Here is a 19,163-nt window from a genome sequence, read left to right as displayed (position 1 = left end):
AAAAAAATGTAGAGTCTATTGACCTACATTCCTAGACCTTTTGCCACTCATTTAAGAGACACTAGAACAATGATATGCAGTTTATCTAACTACCCTCTCTTGCCACCAACATTAACTAAGAAAGGTAAGTAAACATTGATAAGACATCAGAAGGGCTTTTACAAAAGTCTTAGCTCTTAGAAAAGCTTCAGGACCTCATTCCTCAGATTCAGTAGAAGAAAAAGAAAACTTCCTATCCTCCTCCTCCTCCTCCTCCACCTTCCCCTCCTCCTCCTCCTCCTCCACCTTCTCCTCCTTGTTATCCACAGGTACACCTGTTTTTCAAGCTTTAGGTTGATGGCGGGCCTAATTTCTTTAGATGTGCATCCAATTCAGGAGGTCAAACAATATGAGGTCCATTTCTTAATTGGGGCCCATTTAACTGCAGCACAGGGTAATGACAGATTTCACAAGCCTAGGCTCAGTAAGCCTTTAACACTAGCTGGTTATCCACATCTTTTCTTTCCCACACGTGAGTGTAGCAGACATTTCACCATCTGAGTCTCACTATGTTTGCATTCATACTTGTGCTCCTCCATAGGATAAAGATGTTCAGGTGTATTACACGTTGAAAACCTGCTACATATGAACATTAGCTTTACATTTATCCAAAGTGGTTTTCTCTCATGCCTCCAAAAACAGAACTAAAAGTAGTGCTTTGAATACAATCATGTTTCATACCAATTTGTGGAAAGTACTATTTTAGTCGGTAGGGCTGGAGTATAGGTTTCATTAAGACAAGCCTATCAACAAAAAATTCAAACAGAACTTACTGGGGATTTGTTCAAAACATTGGGCGTTGGCATCTCTTAAAAAGTACTTGGAACCATCAGTCAGCCAGGCAAAGGAGAGAAGAGTGTTTTCGGCAGAAGGAAGTGTAAGCTGAAGTTTGATGCAGCATAGAGAATGCCAGGAACGTAAAGATGGTCCATGAGGCCAAGTCTGGGAGTCGAGGTAAGCGTGGTCTGAGGTGAGAATGGAGACTAATTTTTGTAGGGCCTTGCTGGCTGAGTTAAGGAGTTTTAGCTTTATCATAAACACAATAGGAAATCCCTGGAGAGTTCTAAGATGTGTCTGTTGTGAGATGGAGGTTGTTAGCAGATGGATGGGATGACTGGACATGGGGTAAGTGCCAAAGACATTTTTGAGCAGATATGATTATTTGGTTATGTGATGGAGTACAAATGAAAGAGAGCCAGTGCAGTTGGGAGGCATTATTGACTCAGGTGTTGGTGCTAGAAGGAAGAGAAGTGAATGGATTAGATCTTTAAGGTTCTTTGTAATTTCAAAAGTACATGAAAAGACAAAGAAAAATAATTTGATGAGTAATGTAAGAAATACTAAAGATAAAGTAGGAATAATTATGGTATTTTTGGTATGTGGAATGAAGACTGGTTTTTAATATGAAGTTTCTAATCTCTAGCACATAAGAGGTAAATGTTATAATTCACTTTAGGAAATCTGGGGAAAAAAAGAAATATCCAACTCAAGTTTATATCCAACAACATGTGATACTGAGAAATTAAAATTAATGGAGACATTATTGTTAGACAGTGGATTTAGGCCAAAGAAGGTATATTTTGATATTATAACAATAGATTTAATTGAATTACTTAATCAAATTTACAAATCTTTTTTTCCCTCAATTCTTTTCTTACAACATGATGCTATGATGTAGTTGGTAAAATTACTCTTATTTGACTCATAGCATTAATGAAAATTCAAAGCAGAGAAGCCTATATAATTTGGTCTACAACGTACTGACATGTGTTTTCCATATGGTCTAAGTTGTTTCGAGTTATGTTAGTTAAACCACAGCAAAAATAGCAGCAACAACACAGCTTCTGTGCTTTTGTGTTCTTTCCTAAGTGTGAAGAAATTTTTCTTTTTATAAAAAGCATTTGCTGTGGATGACAAGTCTTAATAAGTTTTCACTCATCGCTCAGTTCAGACATTGTGCCTCTAGGAGGAACTGAGTTTCCTACAGGGAACTGATTCCAGGACTTGGGCAATCAGTGGGACAAGGAAACATGTTCTATTTCCAGAAAACTCCAAACTCATCCTGTCTTTCCCCAGACTTTTATTTAAAATATATCTGTTGGAAATATAACCATTTTTTGGTTATTTTTTCTACTCTTGTTATTTTGAAATGTACACAATTTCACACTCCCTACCCTCCTCATTTGTTGCAGAAAACCACGCCCTGGCCAGTTTGGCTCAGCGGTTAGAGCGTTGGCCTGCGGTCCTGAGAGACCCAGGTTCGGTTCCCGCTAAGGGCATGTACTTCGGTTGCAATTTGTCCCCGGCCCTGGTTGGTCATGCGGGTGGCAGCCACTCGATGTGTCCCTTCACGTCGATGTTTCTCTCTCTCCCTTCCTCTCTCTCCCTCCCACTCTATCTGTACAAAAAAAAAAAAGGAAAAATATCCTTGGGTGAGGATAAAAAAAAAAAAAAAAAAACCACTCCCATGCTTCAAGTCACAGGACCTATAAGACAAGGGCAGGGGCAGTCTTGGGTCCTCTGTTCAAAAGATGTTGGTTGATTCTCTGCAGTTGCCACCTTAGAGGCCTCTTGCAGCCAGAGCTCCTGCTTTACAGGGACCCGAGAGTAATTTGAATGTCCTCTGTCATGTATTAGGAGAGTTATCAATGGTTTCAGAGCCTGGATAATATTATGAGACATTCATTCAAGTACAACCCCCCCCCCAAAAAAAAACCCACAAAAACACAACACAAAACAAAAAACCAGACTTGCAGCTATATAAGATCCTGAAATCATGCATGGAACATTCCCAAGAAACTGGATGGGGGAGGCACAGAATCCTCAAGATTAAATCTTTTTGGTTAAAATGTTCATCACTTCCCTTGTAAAGATATATTTGTGGTCTGAGATATAGACAAATCCATAACTAAAAATTTATCTGATTTATGATTTTCTGAGCCACTTTCTACCACTCCTTTAAGAATGCCTTTATCCATAATGAAAGGTAATTCTAAGTCTTAGATGTGGATAGAAAATGTCGTCGTCTTTTTTTTTTTTAATCCTCACCTGAGGACATTTTTTGATATTTTGTTCAGATAGAGTAGGAGGGAGAGAGAGAGAGAGAGAAACATCGACGTGAAAGGGATACATCGAATGGTCACCACCCGCATAACCCAACCAGGGCCGGGGACAACCTGCAACCGAGGTACGTGCCCTTAGCGGGAACCGAACCCAAGTCTCTCTGGACCGCAGGCTGACGCTCTAACCGCTGAGCAAAACCGACCAGGGCTCTTCTTCTTTTATCAGTGATTTGATTACTAATAAATACTATGAAAATGTTTAATTTCTAAATTTAATTTTTAAAGTCTTATGAGATCTGGCCCCTAATTTGCTTCTCCTTTTTGAAGTCTTATATGAGTAGTGACATGTTCCTAGAAATGTTTTTGTGTTGATGTTTTAAGGAGGGAGAAGTATTACAAAGCAAGGCTTTCTAAATTTGGCAACGTGACAGTCTCCTGGACTTTTATAAAATATAAACTCCTGGATTCCACTTTAGACCTACTAAACTAAACTACTGCGGGTGGCAATGCTGGAGGGGTGACAAGGCTCCAGAGTTTGCATTTTAAATATATATTTTTTTCTTTTATTGATTTTAGTGAGAGAGGAAGGGAGAGGGAGAGAGAGATAGAAACATTGAGGAGAGAGAACAGTTTGGTAGCCTCCTACATGCCCCCTACTGGGGATTGAGTCCACAACCCAGGCATGTTCCTTGACTGGGAATCAAACCAGGACCTCTCCGTCCATGGGACAGTGCTTAATCACTGACCCACACCAGCTGGGCCAAAGTTTGCATTTTTAAAAGTTTCCCAAGTGTTTCTGATGTCATAATCTACCCATTTACAGATTGCCTTTGGGAGCCCTGTAAGCCTTTTGGGAGGGTCAGAATTAAACTTGCTTAGAAATCTATCTTTGGAAATAAAAACCATTTTAGAATGTTGTTATGGGCTGAACTGTGTCCCCAGGAAATAAATGTGTTGACGTCCCAATGTCCAGTACCTCAGAATGTAACATATTTGGAAATAAGGTCTTTAAAGAATTGATTAAGTTAAAACTAAGACAGTAGAGAGAGGCTCTAATTCAACATGAGCAGTGTTTTTCCAAGAAGAAGGCACGCCAAGGTTGTGGGTGTACAGAGAGAGTCATGTGAGGAGGCAGCAAGAGGGTAGCCCTCTGTATGCCAAGGAGAGAGGCCTGGAACAAAGCCTTCTCCCACAACCCTCAGGAAAAATCAAACCTGCCAACACCTTGATCTTGGACTTCTAGCCTCCAAACTGAGAGAAAATACATTGCTGTTGTTTAAATACACCTAGTCTGTGATATTTTGTTATGGAAGTCTTAGCAAACTAATATAGATGGTATATACCTTTTTTTTTTTTTTTTAAATCCTCACCTGAGGATAGTTTTCTATTTATCTTCAGATAGAGAGGGAAGGAGAAAGAGAGAGTGAAACATCAATGTGAGAGAGACACACCCATCGGTTGCCTTCCATGTGACACTAACTGGAGCTGGGTATCAAACCTGCAACCTAGATACGTGCCCTTGACTAAGAATCAAACCCATGACCCTTCTGTTCTTGGGCTGATGCTCTATCCGCTGAGCCAAACCAGCCAGAGCTCTTTTATTTACTTTCACAAATGTAATAAATGGAGTAGTAATTCATACAAATCAGAGGTCATAATTTTCTCTTCTAAATTAAAACCGTTTCATTTAAGCAATTAAATGTTTGAATCATTTCTATGTCACATGGTTCAAAGTTCAAAAGACAGAAAAGGCTGTACATGGAAAAGCATCCTTGCCACTGTGGTTCCCCAGACCCTTAGCTTTCTTCATCAGGATCAAGTAAAGCTACCAATTTCTTGTTTATTTTCTTGAGGTTTTATATATGTACAAACAATGGTATATCTATTAAATTTTTTTTTCTTTATTGATTTTTGGAGAGAGAGGAAGGGAAAGAGAGAGAAACATTGATGAGAGAGAACATCGACTGGATGCCTCCTACATGCCTCCCACTGGGGATTTGGCCTACAACCTGGGCATGTGCCCTAACTGGGAATTGAACCAGTGATCTCTTGGCATATGGTTTGCTGCTCAACCACTGAGCCACAATGGCTGGGCTGGTATATCTATTTTTTTAAGCACAAATGATAGCACACGTTACTCTTAAGACTTAATTCAGCAATAATTTTTGGATACCATTTAAAATATATCCGAAATTCAAATGCATCTTACCACTTTATCTATTACCACCCTCTTGATTATTTTATCTCTTGATTATTTTAAAGCAATAGGCTTCTGAGTAACAAACAGATCAAATCCTTAAAGAAAAATAGTTAAAAACTCAGATCATGTCACTCATTTGTTCAGAACGCTCTGATGGCTTTTCATCACATTCAGAGTGAAAGTCACATCTTTACCCTGGTCTACACAGTGCGCTCATTGTCCTTCTCCCATGACCTCTTAGGTCTCATCTCACCTATCCATCTCGTCGCCGACACAGCTGCTCACCGGCCTTCTTGCTGTAACTTGAACATACCACCTCAGGGATTGTATATCTGTCCTTTATCCCTGGATGGCTTTTTCCCTGGTTGCCTGCATGACTAATTTCCTCACTTCATTCCAGTCTCTTCTCCAATGTCACATTATCACAGGAAACTTCTCTGACAACCCTAAATACAATAGCAACAATCCTGGGCCACTTCCTTTTACATCATTTGGTTTTACCCCATTTAATACTGTATATATTCTTGTTTATTGTTGGTATCCCGTGTAAGAGGAATTTTTTTTTAATTGTTGAAAGTATTACAAATGCCTTCCTTTTTCTCCATTGACCCCCTCCTTCCTGCTCCCACCCCCTTTCTGCTTTCCCCAAACTAATGTCTGTGTCCATTGGTTGTGCATATGTGCATGTAAGTTCTTTGGTTTCTCTCTTTCCCCCCATCCCCTCTCCCATCCCTCTGAGGTTTGTCAGTTTGTTCCCTACTTTCATGACTGGATCTGTTTTGATTGACAGTTTATTTTGTTCATTATGTTCCATAAATAAGTGAGATTATGTGGTACTTGTCTTTCTCTGACTGGCTTATTTTGCTTAGCATAATATTCTCCAGCTCTATGTTGTCTCAAAGAGTATGAGCTCTCTCTTTCTTACAGCTATGTAGTATTCCATTGTGTAAATGTACCACAGCTTTTTTATCCACTTATGTACTGATGGACACCTGGGCTGTTTCCAGATCTTAGCTATTGTTAATAGAGCTGCTATGAACATAGGGGTGCATATATTCTTCCTGATTGGTGTTTCAGGCTTTTTAAGATATAAGGAATTTTGTTTTGTCTAATGTTGTTTCCTCTTTGCCTAGAACAATGCTTCCCATATAGTAGGTACTCAATAAGTTTTTGTTGAATAAATAAACAAATGAGTTGCCATATTAGTACCTAAATATGTATCTCATTTTTTTTTTGGTACTTCCCCTAGCGGGAACCAAACCCAGGACTCTCTGGTCCACAAGCCAATGCTCCAACTACTGAGCCAAACCGGCCAGGGCAATCTGTATCTCATTTAAAAAATGTTTGCACAGCATATCATTGATGTATGGGAGATACATCATGTACCTTAATATATTTCTCTAGTTCTCAATTGAGGAGTATTTAGGTTGTTTTCAATCTTTTGGTAAAAAGACAATAATGCAAACAATAACCTTTTAACATACACCATTTTCTAGATATTTGAGTAATACATATTTTGGGGGTAATTTCCTAAAAGTAGAAATGCTAGGTCAAAGGGGGTGTGCCTTTGTTAAATTTTCTTTCATAGAGATCATATCAACATATAATCTCATCAGTCATGTATAAGAGTGTCTGGTTCTCCTCACCTTCAACTACATATGTGTTAAATAGTCTATACCCATGCCATTTGACTTCTTTCCAAAGGAGATTATTCTATCCCCAAAAGTTGAATAAATTCTAAGGGATATATGGGGAAGTACCATTTTCTAAATTAGCTTCCTAAGAAGGTGAAATGATTAGAATAAGGACAAAACATGACATACCACATTAGATTAAAAAAAAAAAAAATCTGAGGAAGGTGACATATGAAAAAGTAACAGGAGAGGGATTATTGGGAACATTTACCAACATACACCTCATGCAAATAGGTATAGAAGGAATGAGTAGAGAATTTTAGAATGTTTACTTAGTGTTACCACCTTATTCAGAGTAATAAAGTTTTCCCATAGGTCTAGATATTCCCTTTAGTTTTCACCTCCCATCCTCATAAACTTGAGGTAGCAAACTTTCTCAACTGGCATTCTGATAGAATTAAGCTCTAATTACCTAAAGCAGAAGTCAACAAACTCTTTCTGTAAAGGACCAGGTAGCAAATATTTTTGCCTTTGATGTCCACATGGTTTCTTGTGTAACTATTGAATTCTGTCATTGTAGCCCACAAGCAGCCATAGACAATACATAAATGAATGAGCATGGCTGTGTGACAACAAAACTTATTTAAAAAACAAGTGGGCCACTGAATTTTGTCTGTTGTGAACACCTTTGCTAAGGCATAAATTAAGGTAATGAATGGTTTCCTTTGCAATTAGAATAGTACTAGCAATCTAGTACCCTTGGAAAATTTGAGAAAATAGCCAATCAAATAATTTTCTGTATGGCTAATTGTTTTGCAAAGCATACATGAGAAAGGCTGTAGGATATAGAAAATGATCTTGTAGCTGATGTTGCCAACTGGTTCCTTTGAAACCTGAAAGCTGGTCCCCTGGAATGGCAGGCGGTGGCCTTCTGTTTCTACTTAGCATCTTCTGTAACTGCACCTTGCTCTAGCTCCTGAAGTCTGGCTGGAAGACCTACTCCTATCTCTTGTGCTCTCTTTCTAACTCCCCAGCCCACCTCTGGCTTTATGTTCTCATAAGTTAATTGATGCCAATAGTATTTTGTTTTTTGTTTTATTTTGTTAATCCTCACCCAAGGATATTTCTTTTTTCACCATTGATTTTCAGAGGGAGTGGAAAGGAGGGAGGGGGAGAGAGAGAGAAATATCAATGAGAGAGAAATACATCGATTAGAAGCCTTCCACATGACTCTGACCTGGGCTGGGGATCAAACCTGCAACCTAGGTACGTGCCCTTGATTGGGAATCGAGCCTGAGACCCTTTGGTCTGAGTGCCAATGCTCTAACTGCTGAGCCAAACTGGCCAGGGTGAAGCCAGTAGTATTTTTATTTTATTTATTTATTTTTATTAATTAATTAATTTTTGTTATAGATGTTTCTCCTTCCCCACCCCCACTGATTTCCCCCTCCCCTCTCCCCACCCTGTCCCCAGCTTTGTTGTCCATGTCCATTGTTCATGCATACATGCATATAAGTTCTGTGGTTTATCTCTCCCCCACCACCTCCTCTTCTGGGGATTGTCAGTCTGTACCCCACTTCCACATCTCTGGGATTATCCCATTCCTCAGACTGTTATGTTCATTATATTCCACAAATAAATGAGATCATATGATACTTGTTTTTCTCTGTTTGGCTTGTTTCGCTTAGGATAATACTTTCCAGGTCCCTCCATGTCGTCTCAAAGGATAAGAGATCTTTCTTTCTTACAGCTGCGTAGTACTCCATTGTGTATATGTACCACTGCTTTTTTATCCATTTGTCTACTGATGGAAATTTGGGTTGTTTCCTGATCTTAGCTATTGTAAATAGTGCTGCTACGAACATGGGGGTACATATATTCTTTCTGATTGGTGTTTCAGGCTTCATATTTCTAGAAGTGGGATCACTGGGTCAAATGGAAGTTCAATTTTTAATTTTTTGAGGTAGCACCATATTGTTTTTCATAGTGGCTGCACCAGTCTGCATTCCCACCAGCAGTGTACTAGAGTCCCCTTTTCTCCACACCCTCGCCAACACTTGTTGTTTGATGATTTGTTGATGGTGGCCATTCTGACACGTGTGAAGTGATACCTCATTGTTGTTGCCAGTAGTATTTCTAAATAAACCTCTAGCCCTACTAGTAGTTATTTATTTATTTTTTGAACACAAAGTTTTCTTTAATTATTTTTTTGGGGGGGAAGGGACACCACACTTCTACTCAATTAAGAGAAACATTTTTATCAGTACAGAAGTCTTTTCTTTTTTACATGTATCATGCCATGAATTCTTAGGGAATGGGTTGCAGCAGCCCAGGCTCCTTTCCATTGGTTCTTACAGAGTGAGCGTCTCTGGGTGGAGCAGGCTGACGCTTCAGCTGAACCAGGTACCTTTCTCTTTGGCTTCCTTTTTTTCTGATCATTTTTCTTCACATGTTTCAGGAAGCTATCTGGGTCTTGGAGTGCTTAACAGGCACCCTCAGTCTCTTGGCAAGAATCTTGCCCTTAACTTGTTTGTTCACAACAATGCACACCGCATGCTGGATGACACTGTGAACTCTTCCAGTTTTGCCTTGGAAACATTTGTGAGACATTCCTTTCAGAACAGTTCCCATTCCCTTCTTGTCCACAATATTGCCTTTCTTGTAGATTCGCATGTAAGTGGCCAAAGGAACAAGTCCATGTTTTCTAAAAGGCCTGGAGAACATATAATGGGTGCCTCTCCTCTCTATAGCCCTTGTGTTAGTCATTTTGGTGAATTACTGGAAGATGGTGGTTCTGGCCAAAAAGAAAAGAAGCTTTATCCAGTGGGTGGAAAACAGATGGATGGAGCATTGGCGATATGTCTCACTCTGGGGGATGCAATGTGATTTCTGGAAGAAAATGAGTGACCAGAAGCTAATGACCTAGGCACGGTAGCATGGTATGTGGGGTCCAGGTGAGCACATAGGTTGGGCACTGAAGAGCCACCTCTGGATTATGTAGCACAGGTAAGTCTGAGATTGGGAAAAAACACAGGTCATTTGTTTTTCCACATTTTCTTTTCCATTTTTATTATCTGTGTGCCTTCCCGTCTTTTCCTTGTAATTTTATATCTTTTCCAGAAGACTTAAGGTTGAAAGGGGAGAAAGTTAAAACTTAAGTGAGCTGCTCTAGTTTCTGGCTAATTTTTCAAATAATAGATTAAGTTTGAGAGACACTCAAAACCATTGGGTAAAGTTGGATTTTGTATTATTTGTCAACTGTTTTGTCTCTGTTTTTGGGTAGCACAACTCATGGATTACAGGTTTTATTCTTAGAAAAACTTACTTCAGTCTTCAGGTAAGTAGACAATGATTATTTTATTTGGGTGGATAAATGCAGAGCGAGTATTTTGAACCCATCTGGTATTTTATCACTGCCATGAGTGCCTGAAATACAAAGGTTTTTTTAGGAATAGAGTGACCCGGAATTCTTGTCCTTGGCCTTTCTTCCCAAATAAGACCAAAGAGAAATAAAATACTTTAGTCTTTAATCAGTTAAAATACTGATAATTTGGAAAATAACAAACAGTAGATTGTTTCCTGTCTATTGTAAAGTAAAATAAAATGTTTACTTATTGGGAACACTATATCTTCTTTAAGTCTCTCTCTCTGTCCTATCTTTTCTTCTTATTTTCCTGATGGAATCCGTCTCTTATCTGAGCAAATATTTTTCTTTGTTTGGTTCTTATTCTCTGAGTGGACATGAGAGCAGCCCATTAACTCCAGGGTGGGCTCTGACTGGTTCAGGAATACAAGTTTGAAACACAAGTCTTATCCATCATATTTCTCCAGTTCTTAGGACTCCTTTACTGTCATTTAAACACTTTACAAAATAGAATACCTGTTTGAATAAAAACAGCGAATTCTTTTGGAGATGCACAAGGAAAAACTATGAAGAGAAACAGGGTTTCTTTCTTTAGTACGTGGCTGCCTGAAAGTTCCTTCGTAAGTCCAGAGGACTTTTTTGCTAAGATGATTAGAGGTTAAACAAAGTCTACTTCTAACATTCTCATGAGGGAAAAAAACCATAAGGGGTCTAATATCTAGATACAGTGTCTGGCAAAAGTAGGTTTACAGTCGTTCGTATGGAAAATAATACAATAATTAATAAATAATACAAGAATAAACTGTTTCACATGCTCACCGCTGTAAACCTATTTTTGCCTCACCCTGTATTTATAATAAATGTCAGAAGGCAAGTATATTTTAAACCTGTATTAATTGCACACATCAATACAGGAGGCATAAATGATGAGTACATTTCAAAAAGTTTCATTTAATGTAAATACTTTAGAATTTCTGCCTTAAATCTATAAAAATATACTGGGTCCTTTCTCTTTCATGTGTATTTCAGATGCAGAAGTAGCAATACAGTTAATTGCAGTTTTTTACCATCATGTGTTAGCAGAATTAAGGCTTATATATTACTATGGGAATTTCAAGTTAAGAAAAAAGTGATTATAATGTTTTTTGTTTTCTCTTAGCAAATTGTGACGTGTAATTTGGGCTCTTCTCGCTCTTTGTACTACCTTCTTATTGGTACCACTTTGGCCATACTCCTTTGTGTAATACATTGCCCCTAGCACAGAGTATTGCTCTTACTAAGCATAATGGATATTTTTGAATACAGCCGAGTCATAAAAATGTTATGAAACCCTTTCCCCAAGTATTCAGTTCATTACTGGTTATTGTCATCTTGTCTGGTCAGTAAGTGCGTTTTAACTTTCTTGACCATCTCAGCTTATTTACTGTGGCTAAGTAGCTCACATGAATCCCTTCCTCCATCTCTTTAGTAGAAAATAACTGTGGCTGTGGCATCATAAGGGACAGCTCTGAACCTAAATAGGTTCGATTTTGTGTTCTTCCTCTGAGCAACTTTTCTTCTTTCCAGAGTTTCTCATTTTCTTTTCCTTTTCCTTTATCTGGTGTTCTTCCTCTATAGTAAAAAAAAAAAAAAAAATTTAAAAAAGGATGGGGAATTAGTCATTTGGAAAAGTATAAATTAACTTTGGTCATAAAAGGACTTGGGTACTCACTAATATACTTCTCCTGGTGGTTAAGAAAGGGAATTGCACTTAGAGGGAAGAGGACAAAGCAAAGAGAAAGCAGAAATCTGACCACTGAGACAAGACTACTAATCATTTTTTTTCTTTCCAGGTAATGCTTTTGTTCAATGCCACAAAGGTTAATAAAGTCCTTTGTATGATGTGAACTGCCTGTGAACAATGCAAGCATATAAAATGATGTTAAAATGAACTACATAAGCGCACCATCATCTGTAAAGATGGGGGGTAGGGGGTGGGGGGTTAGGGGGGTGAGGGGAGTGGGTGTGGGGAGGAATCTAGTGGGCTGGATGCTTAAGACAATTGGTGATAGATTCTTGGAACCCCTGTGCTCAGTTTCATAAGTCTGGGGTCATTATTATCTTGTCTGGTAGCTGATCTCAGTCTGTTGTGAGGTCCTTGTACCTAGTATAGGAGTTATCAAGATACCATTTATTTAGGCACTAGTTAACATTTCTTGGGAGGAATAAGTTAAACACAATTTAAATATAATTATGATGATCCTCCAGATCATCAAGAAGTCTAGGCCAACCTTAGGGAACAGGCAAGAGGATCAGTGAAGACTGGGGAAAACCACTAAGCTAAAAGAATCGGATAATCTTTCTTCTTTGCCATGAATTTGCAGTATGATCACTGATAAATCTTATTTCTCTAGTTCTGCTTTCTAAATTTTTAAATGAGTTGTACTGGGTAAGCTTTAAAGCATCTATGGCTTTGAAATTCTTCTTCTATCAACTTTGATCATTCATACTATTGCTTTATATTATTTAGTGCTGATGTCAATTACCATCTTTAATCTATATTCATTCAGCAATTATTACTGAGCACCCATCATGAATCAGGCTCTATGCTAGGTGCTTGGATACATCAGTGAACAAAACTGACAAAGATCCATGCCTTCTTCTCTCTATATCCCCCAAGCTCACATTCTTGCAGACAGAGATAGGAAATTAATAATAATAAAAAAGGTACATAAGAAAATGTATAGCATATTAGTAAATGCTCTATAAAAACAGAGTAGAACTTGATAAGGAGGATCAGGAGACTGAGGTAAGGAGGAGATTAAAATTTACATGAGGTAGTTTGGGTAAACACTGTTGAGAAGGTGACATTGAGTAAAGACCTGAAGAAGGGAAGGAAGGAGCCCTGTGGAAAGTAGCTGTAAGAGTGATCATAGCAGAGATAATGACCAGTAACACGCACTCAGGCAGCAGCAGGCCTGTGTGCTGCAGAAACAGCAAGTGTGGCAGTATGGTCAGGGGGACCAGAGGAAGAGAGATAGGAAAGAAGGTCAGGACTGGGGGAAAGACATTCGCCTCTGAGCTCTTGTAGGAATTTTGGCTTTTACTCTGAATGAAATAGGAAACCATGACACAGTTTGAGCCAAGGAATGATATGATTAATATTTGCAGTGCTCCAGGGGAGAAATAATGGTGGCTCAAACCATGGTGGTGACACTGGGAGTTTAGTAAGATGTAATAGAATTCTGGTTATATAGGGGTGGGCAAAAGTAGGTTAAATTACCAGCCATCATTACCTAAAAGATAAATCATAAGTAAGGATACAAAATAACAACAACAAAACAACAACAATAATAATGACAAAGAATATAAATAAAAAATGCAATAATTAATAAATAAGTAATATACAAGAATACACTTTTTAAAAGAGATAACCGCTTTTTAAAATATATATATTTTTAAATATATATTTTTATTGATTTTTTTTGAGAGAGAGAGAAAAGGAGAAAGATAGAAACATTGATGTGAGAAACATCGATTGGCTGCCTCCTGCACTCCCCCTACTGGGGATCGAGACTGCAACCCTGGGCATGTGTCCTGACCCGGAGTTGAACTGGGACCTTTCAGTCCATGGGATGATGCTCAATCCACTGAGCCACACAGTCCAGGCCAAGAATAAACTCTTGTATATACAACTATAAACCTACTTTTGCCCACCCCTGTATTTTGAAGCTAGAGCCAATAGGACTTACTGACAATTTGGATATAAAGTCTGAGAGAGATTTGTCTTGAGCTACTGGAAAGATAGAGTTACCAGCAACTTTGAAAGAAAGAGTTTAGGTGGTGGAGGTTTGGGGATCAATATTAGGAATTAAGTTTTGGTATTAGACTTTGAAGTAGAGATGCTGAATAGAAAATAGGTCTAGACTGGGGATGTAAATCTGTGAACCATCAATTTAGAGGTGGTGTTTAACCCTAAAGAGACTGTATGAAAGAGATCACCAAGGGAGTATGTGTAGATAGAGAAGACAAGATGTCCAAGGATTGAGTCCTGGTTCCTCTAATGTTAGGAGGAATCTACAAAGGAGACAGGATTACTTAATGACAGTGAAGATAAGGGAGATGTTTTCATATTATATATATTATAAAATAATCACAATAAGTCTAGTTATCATTCATTACCACATATAACTATGATATTTTTGTGATGACAACTTTTAAGATCTACTTAAACTTTCTTAACCACTTTCAAATGCACAACAATGTATCATTACCAACTTTCAAATGTACAGTATTATACTATTTTCTCTATTCAACTACTTTTCTGAAACATAAGTATTGCACAGTATTAAAAAAGTTCTTCCAAATCAGAACTAGTGGGTACAGTGAGCACTGGTGATATTTGTATTACTTCCCAAGAAAAGCAAGGATTTGAAAAGACACCTGGAAAACATTTATGAAATCCCAAATCTTTCTGATATTACAAAAGTGAGAATGGTAGGGACAGTCATTGAAAATAATTGAACCGAAGAGCTGATCATGGAGCCTAGCACGGGAATGGTATTATAGCCCTGAAAAATTGATAACACATGCTCAAAGGTAGTACATCTATACAAAAGTGCATCGCTAAAGAAGTTAAAAGAACAAATATGTGTCTAAATGAGAACTTCATGCTATCTTCAGACTTTCTCTTAAATGACTGACTTCTTAAAGCACTTAAAGAACAAGATGAAAAACAGACCTATGTCCTTGGGCAGCTGATAATGTGCATGTGTTTATACGAAATGCTTTTTCTAAAGATGTAGGGATTTTGAGGTCAGGATTAAGAGAGCTAGAATTTCCATTACCCAAGCAAAGTAAGTTCTAGTTCATGACATTTGAGATCCAACTGTCAAGGATAAAAGAGCACAGAGAACACTGGGCCCACCCTGACTTTATCCACAAGTTTTAGCTTTAAAGAAAAATACTTATTTTTAACTTGGACTCAAAAGAAAGATATAGAGAAAGAAAGAAAAACAAGAGAGGAAGGAAGGGTGAAGTCAAGCAGGCTCTAAACCTCTTAACCCAACCTGGAGTGTTCAACCAGGCGGTGACAAAGCTCTCCGGGCAAAAGTCAGTCCAGCTTTAGAGATTTGGATTCCCTACCTGGAAAACCTTGCTGCTAGCATTTAGGCACACAAAAAGAGCAACGTCAGTGGCTAAACTATGAGTCCATTATAGATGGTCTTGGCCTAAGAATGCCAGAATAAAGCCCTAGAATTCTAGAAGAAAATGTGCATATAATCTAAAGTACATTTTCAAAAGATCTCTCTCTCTCTCTCTCTCTCTCTCTCTCTCTCTCTCTCTCTCTCTCTCTCCTAAATCTTAGGTTTTCTGGCAATAATTCTGACCACTGAGTGGCAGAATTTTAACTGCCCATGAGGAAATAGTTAACAAAGTTTCCAGGAAGACGTTGTTATGTCCTTTCACCTATAACATCGACTGGGCCCTGGGAATAAGTTCTTGTTCACTCTTGAGTAGAATTCTCAGTACTCCTTAGGAGAGTTTCACTTAGAACTGGAACCACAAAAGCTGTACTGGTGGTGGATGGAAGTTGGTTTATTGGGCAAATGAGCAAACACCCTTCAACTAGGATTAAGTTCCTGGGAAATTGTGTCATAAAAATAAATTATACATTCCTCAAATCTTAAAGTTGATTTTTCCTTAAGGTTATAATTTTTAGATTTAAATTTGATATTGGTTTATTGTGTATCCATACTTTCTGAAAAATGCTTGGTCTCTTGACACCTCAGATAGGAAACCATTGTTTATGTGGTCTTTAGGGACAAACACTAGCCCTCATACTGCCTACTTTTTACTAGTTACAAATCGAAGTTTGGGATGGGATTTAGGAAGCTGAGAATCCATGTTATCTGTTGCCATGACATTTAATAACCTACTCCAAATGATATTCTGTCATTGTAAGAGTCTGGTTTCTATAATTATTTTTTTAAAACAAATTTCTTTTTCTTTATTGATATTAGAGAGAAAGAGAGGAAGTTAGAGGGAGAGAGAGATAGAAACATCGATGAGAGAGAACATTGATTGGCCATCTCCTACACGCCCTCCTCTGGGGATCAGGCCCACAACCTGGGAATGTGCCCTGACCAGGAATCGAACTGGTGACTTCTTGGTGTGTGGGTTGATGCTCAACCTCTGCTACATCGGCTGGGCTTGTTTCTATAATTCTTCTTCTTTTTTTTTATCCTCACCCAAGGACATTTTTCCATTTTTTCAGACAGAGTGGGAGGGAGAGAGAGGAAGAGAGAGAGAGAGAAACATCGATGTGAAAGGGACACATCGAGTGGCTGCCACCCGCGTGACCAACCAGGACCAGGAACAAACTGCAACCAAGGTAAATGCCCTTAGCGGGAACCTAACCCAGGTCTCTCTGGACCGCAGGCCAACGCTCTAACCGCTGAGCCAAACTGGCCAGGGCAGGGCTAATTCTTAATACTTTGGTTTCCATTTGTGAAAAGGACATCTCTAACAAACTTATGTAAAATATATATTGCATAATTGCAAGTTGGATTTGCATCTCAAGAATATATCTCATTAATGAACAAAACATTATTTAGTGTCTATGTAAATAATTTCTTGAACATGATTAGTATTATGGTTTTCAAGTTTCACTTGAATGCATCATTTCATTGGATCCTTCCACTGGGCAGGGTAAATGGTGTTATTCCATTTTACAAAGTAGGAGATTGAGGCTTACAGATGTGTGATGATTGACATTGAATTTCAGAGTTAATGATGTATTTTGAGAAATAAAGCCATGTAAATCAATAAAAATAACTAAAGAAATCTATTTTGGAGTGATTTTTAAATGCTTCTGTCCTGAAGAAATCTTTCTTCTTTCATTTAATAAGACTATTTGTTCTATTCAAGGAAAAACAAAAAAAAGACACCCTCTTCCTCGCAAAACACCCTCAGAAATAATTGATAACAGTAAAGATTTTTTATCCAAAGAAACAGTATTCCAGAGATACCTATGGCACTCTGTTTAATCAGCTGAATGAGCCCAGCTATGGCATATCCGTTTGAAATGGTCCCACATTGATTCTTCTATGATTCCCAGGTGCAATAATAAAAGGTAGGATTCCCAAACTTGGCTTTCCTTATTTGCATTTCAACACAGGAGGAAGTTTGTGTATCTTATTTATCACAACATCTTTTGTCCTCTTTTAAACAGGAGTCAGCAAACCATATTCTTCAATTTACTGGCTTAGTGCAGAGTTTCCATTCTTACGAAATTCATGATGTGGTAGCTAATTCCACCTATTTGCAGTTATTTTGTCATCTTTTACATGTTTTCTTATACCCATCACATGTCTTTGTCTGCTTTGAAAAATACTTTATCTGGATATGTGGCATTTTCTAATATCAAGAAACAAGGGCATCTAACAGTTATATTTACCAACCACAAATTACACTGTTGTTTGTTTCAGAGTTTAAGCAGAGAGGTAGCCAGGCTTTGGCCACTATCTATAACGCAAAGGCAGTCTTAGGAACCAAGCTTGGAATGTCTTTTGTCCTCTAATAAAAAATTTTACATCTCTTTAGGGAGTGGTGAGAAAGGGTTCGTGTTTCCTTACTGCTCCCACACTATGGGTCTCACCTCCCGGCTGGGTCTCTGCCCTCAAGTTCTTTCTTCATAGTTGGCTCTGTTTCTGATTTTTATTTTTAGGACCACCATTTTTACTTTGCTTTTCAGCAAATGGCGTGTGAGTAGGGAAATTTATTATGCCCTGGTGAAGGGAAATCATGTTTGGAATTCTTGCCATTTTCAAGTTACTGAAGCAGTATTTTGATATTAATTAAAAAATGTTTCTATTGCTAAGATAATAGATCTTACAAGTTGTCATCACACACACACAATGTTTTTGTAACTATATATGGTGACGGATGTTAACTAGACTCTTGGTGGTGATCATTTTGCAAATATCAAATCATTATGTTGTATGTCTGAAATTAATATAATGCCAAATGTCAATTATATGTCAATAAATACACATATTTTCTGAGATTATGGAAATGGTATTACATAAATGAAGTATTGAATAACTGGCACAAAGTTATTAATGTCTTTGTAGACCTTCATTTTGTTTTTCTGTAGAGCTACTGATCCTTTTACAGTCTCTTTTTTACAGTTTCTTTTTCAGCCAGCTTATCAATGTTAGGATTCATTGATCTACAGAGGCCTTCAGGACATGTCTGGCCCAGAACTGTGGGAAAAGGAGAGGCTATCTCCATTTAATTTTTAATTTTTATTTTTTTAATCCTCACCCAAGGATATTTTTCCATTGATTTTCAGATAGAGTGGGAGGGAGGGGGAGAGAGAGAAAAACATAGATGTGAGAGAGACACATGGATTTTTTGCCTCTCAACAGGACAGGGATCAAATTACAGTGCCCATGTCCTGGAATTGAACCTGTGACTCTTTTGCCTGAGGACCGATGCTCTAACCGCTGAGCCAAACTGACCATGGCACCATCCCCATTTTAAAGTAAGGAATTATCTAGAAGAGTTCTATGCATTTCTTATATTTACTGGGGAAAGGGGCAACACCTTGATATTCCCGTGGTTCAGCATAGTTTCTGGCATGAAGTGAATTCCATAGAAGCAGCCTCAGATAATAGTAAAGCAAAATTATTTTTCTTGGATTCAAGTGTTTGTAAAACATTTCCCCCTACTGGCTGGCTGCTAAAATTACTTCTAAGAGATCATACTGAGGAGGCAGTTTGTTACCTGCTCTCAAAATTTGCTGTGTTCCCATCTCTAACAGCCCATTATTAAATGCTTTCTTGCATCCTTTTCTTCTTATCTCCCTATTTCCGTAAATT

The sequence above is a fragment of the Molossus molossus genome, unplaced genomic scaffold (assembly GCF_014108415.1).
Source record: "Molossus molossus isolate mMolMol1 unplaced genomic scaffold, mMolMol1.p scaffold_m16_p_4, whole genome shotgun sequence".
Taxonomy (NCBI): domain Eukaryota; kingdom Metazoa; phylum Chordata; class Mammalia; order Chiroptera; family Molossidae; genus Molossus; species Molossus molossus.
Note: the sequence above shows the minus strand (reverse complement) of the source record.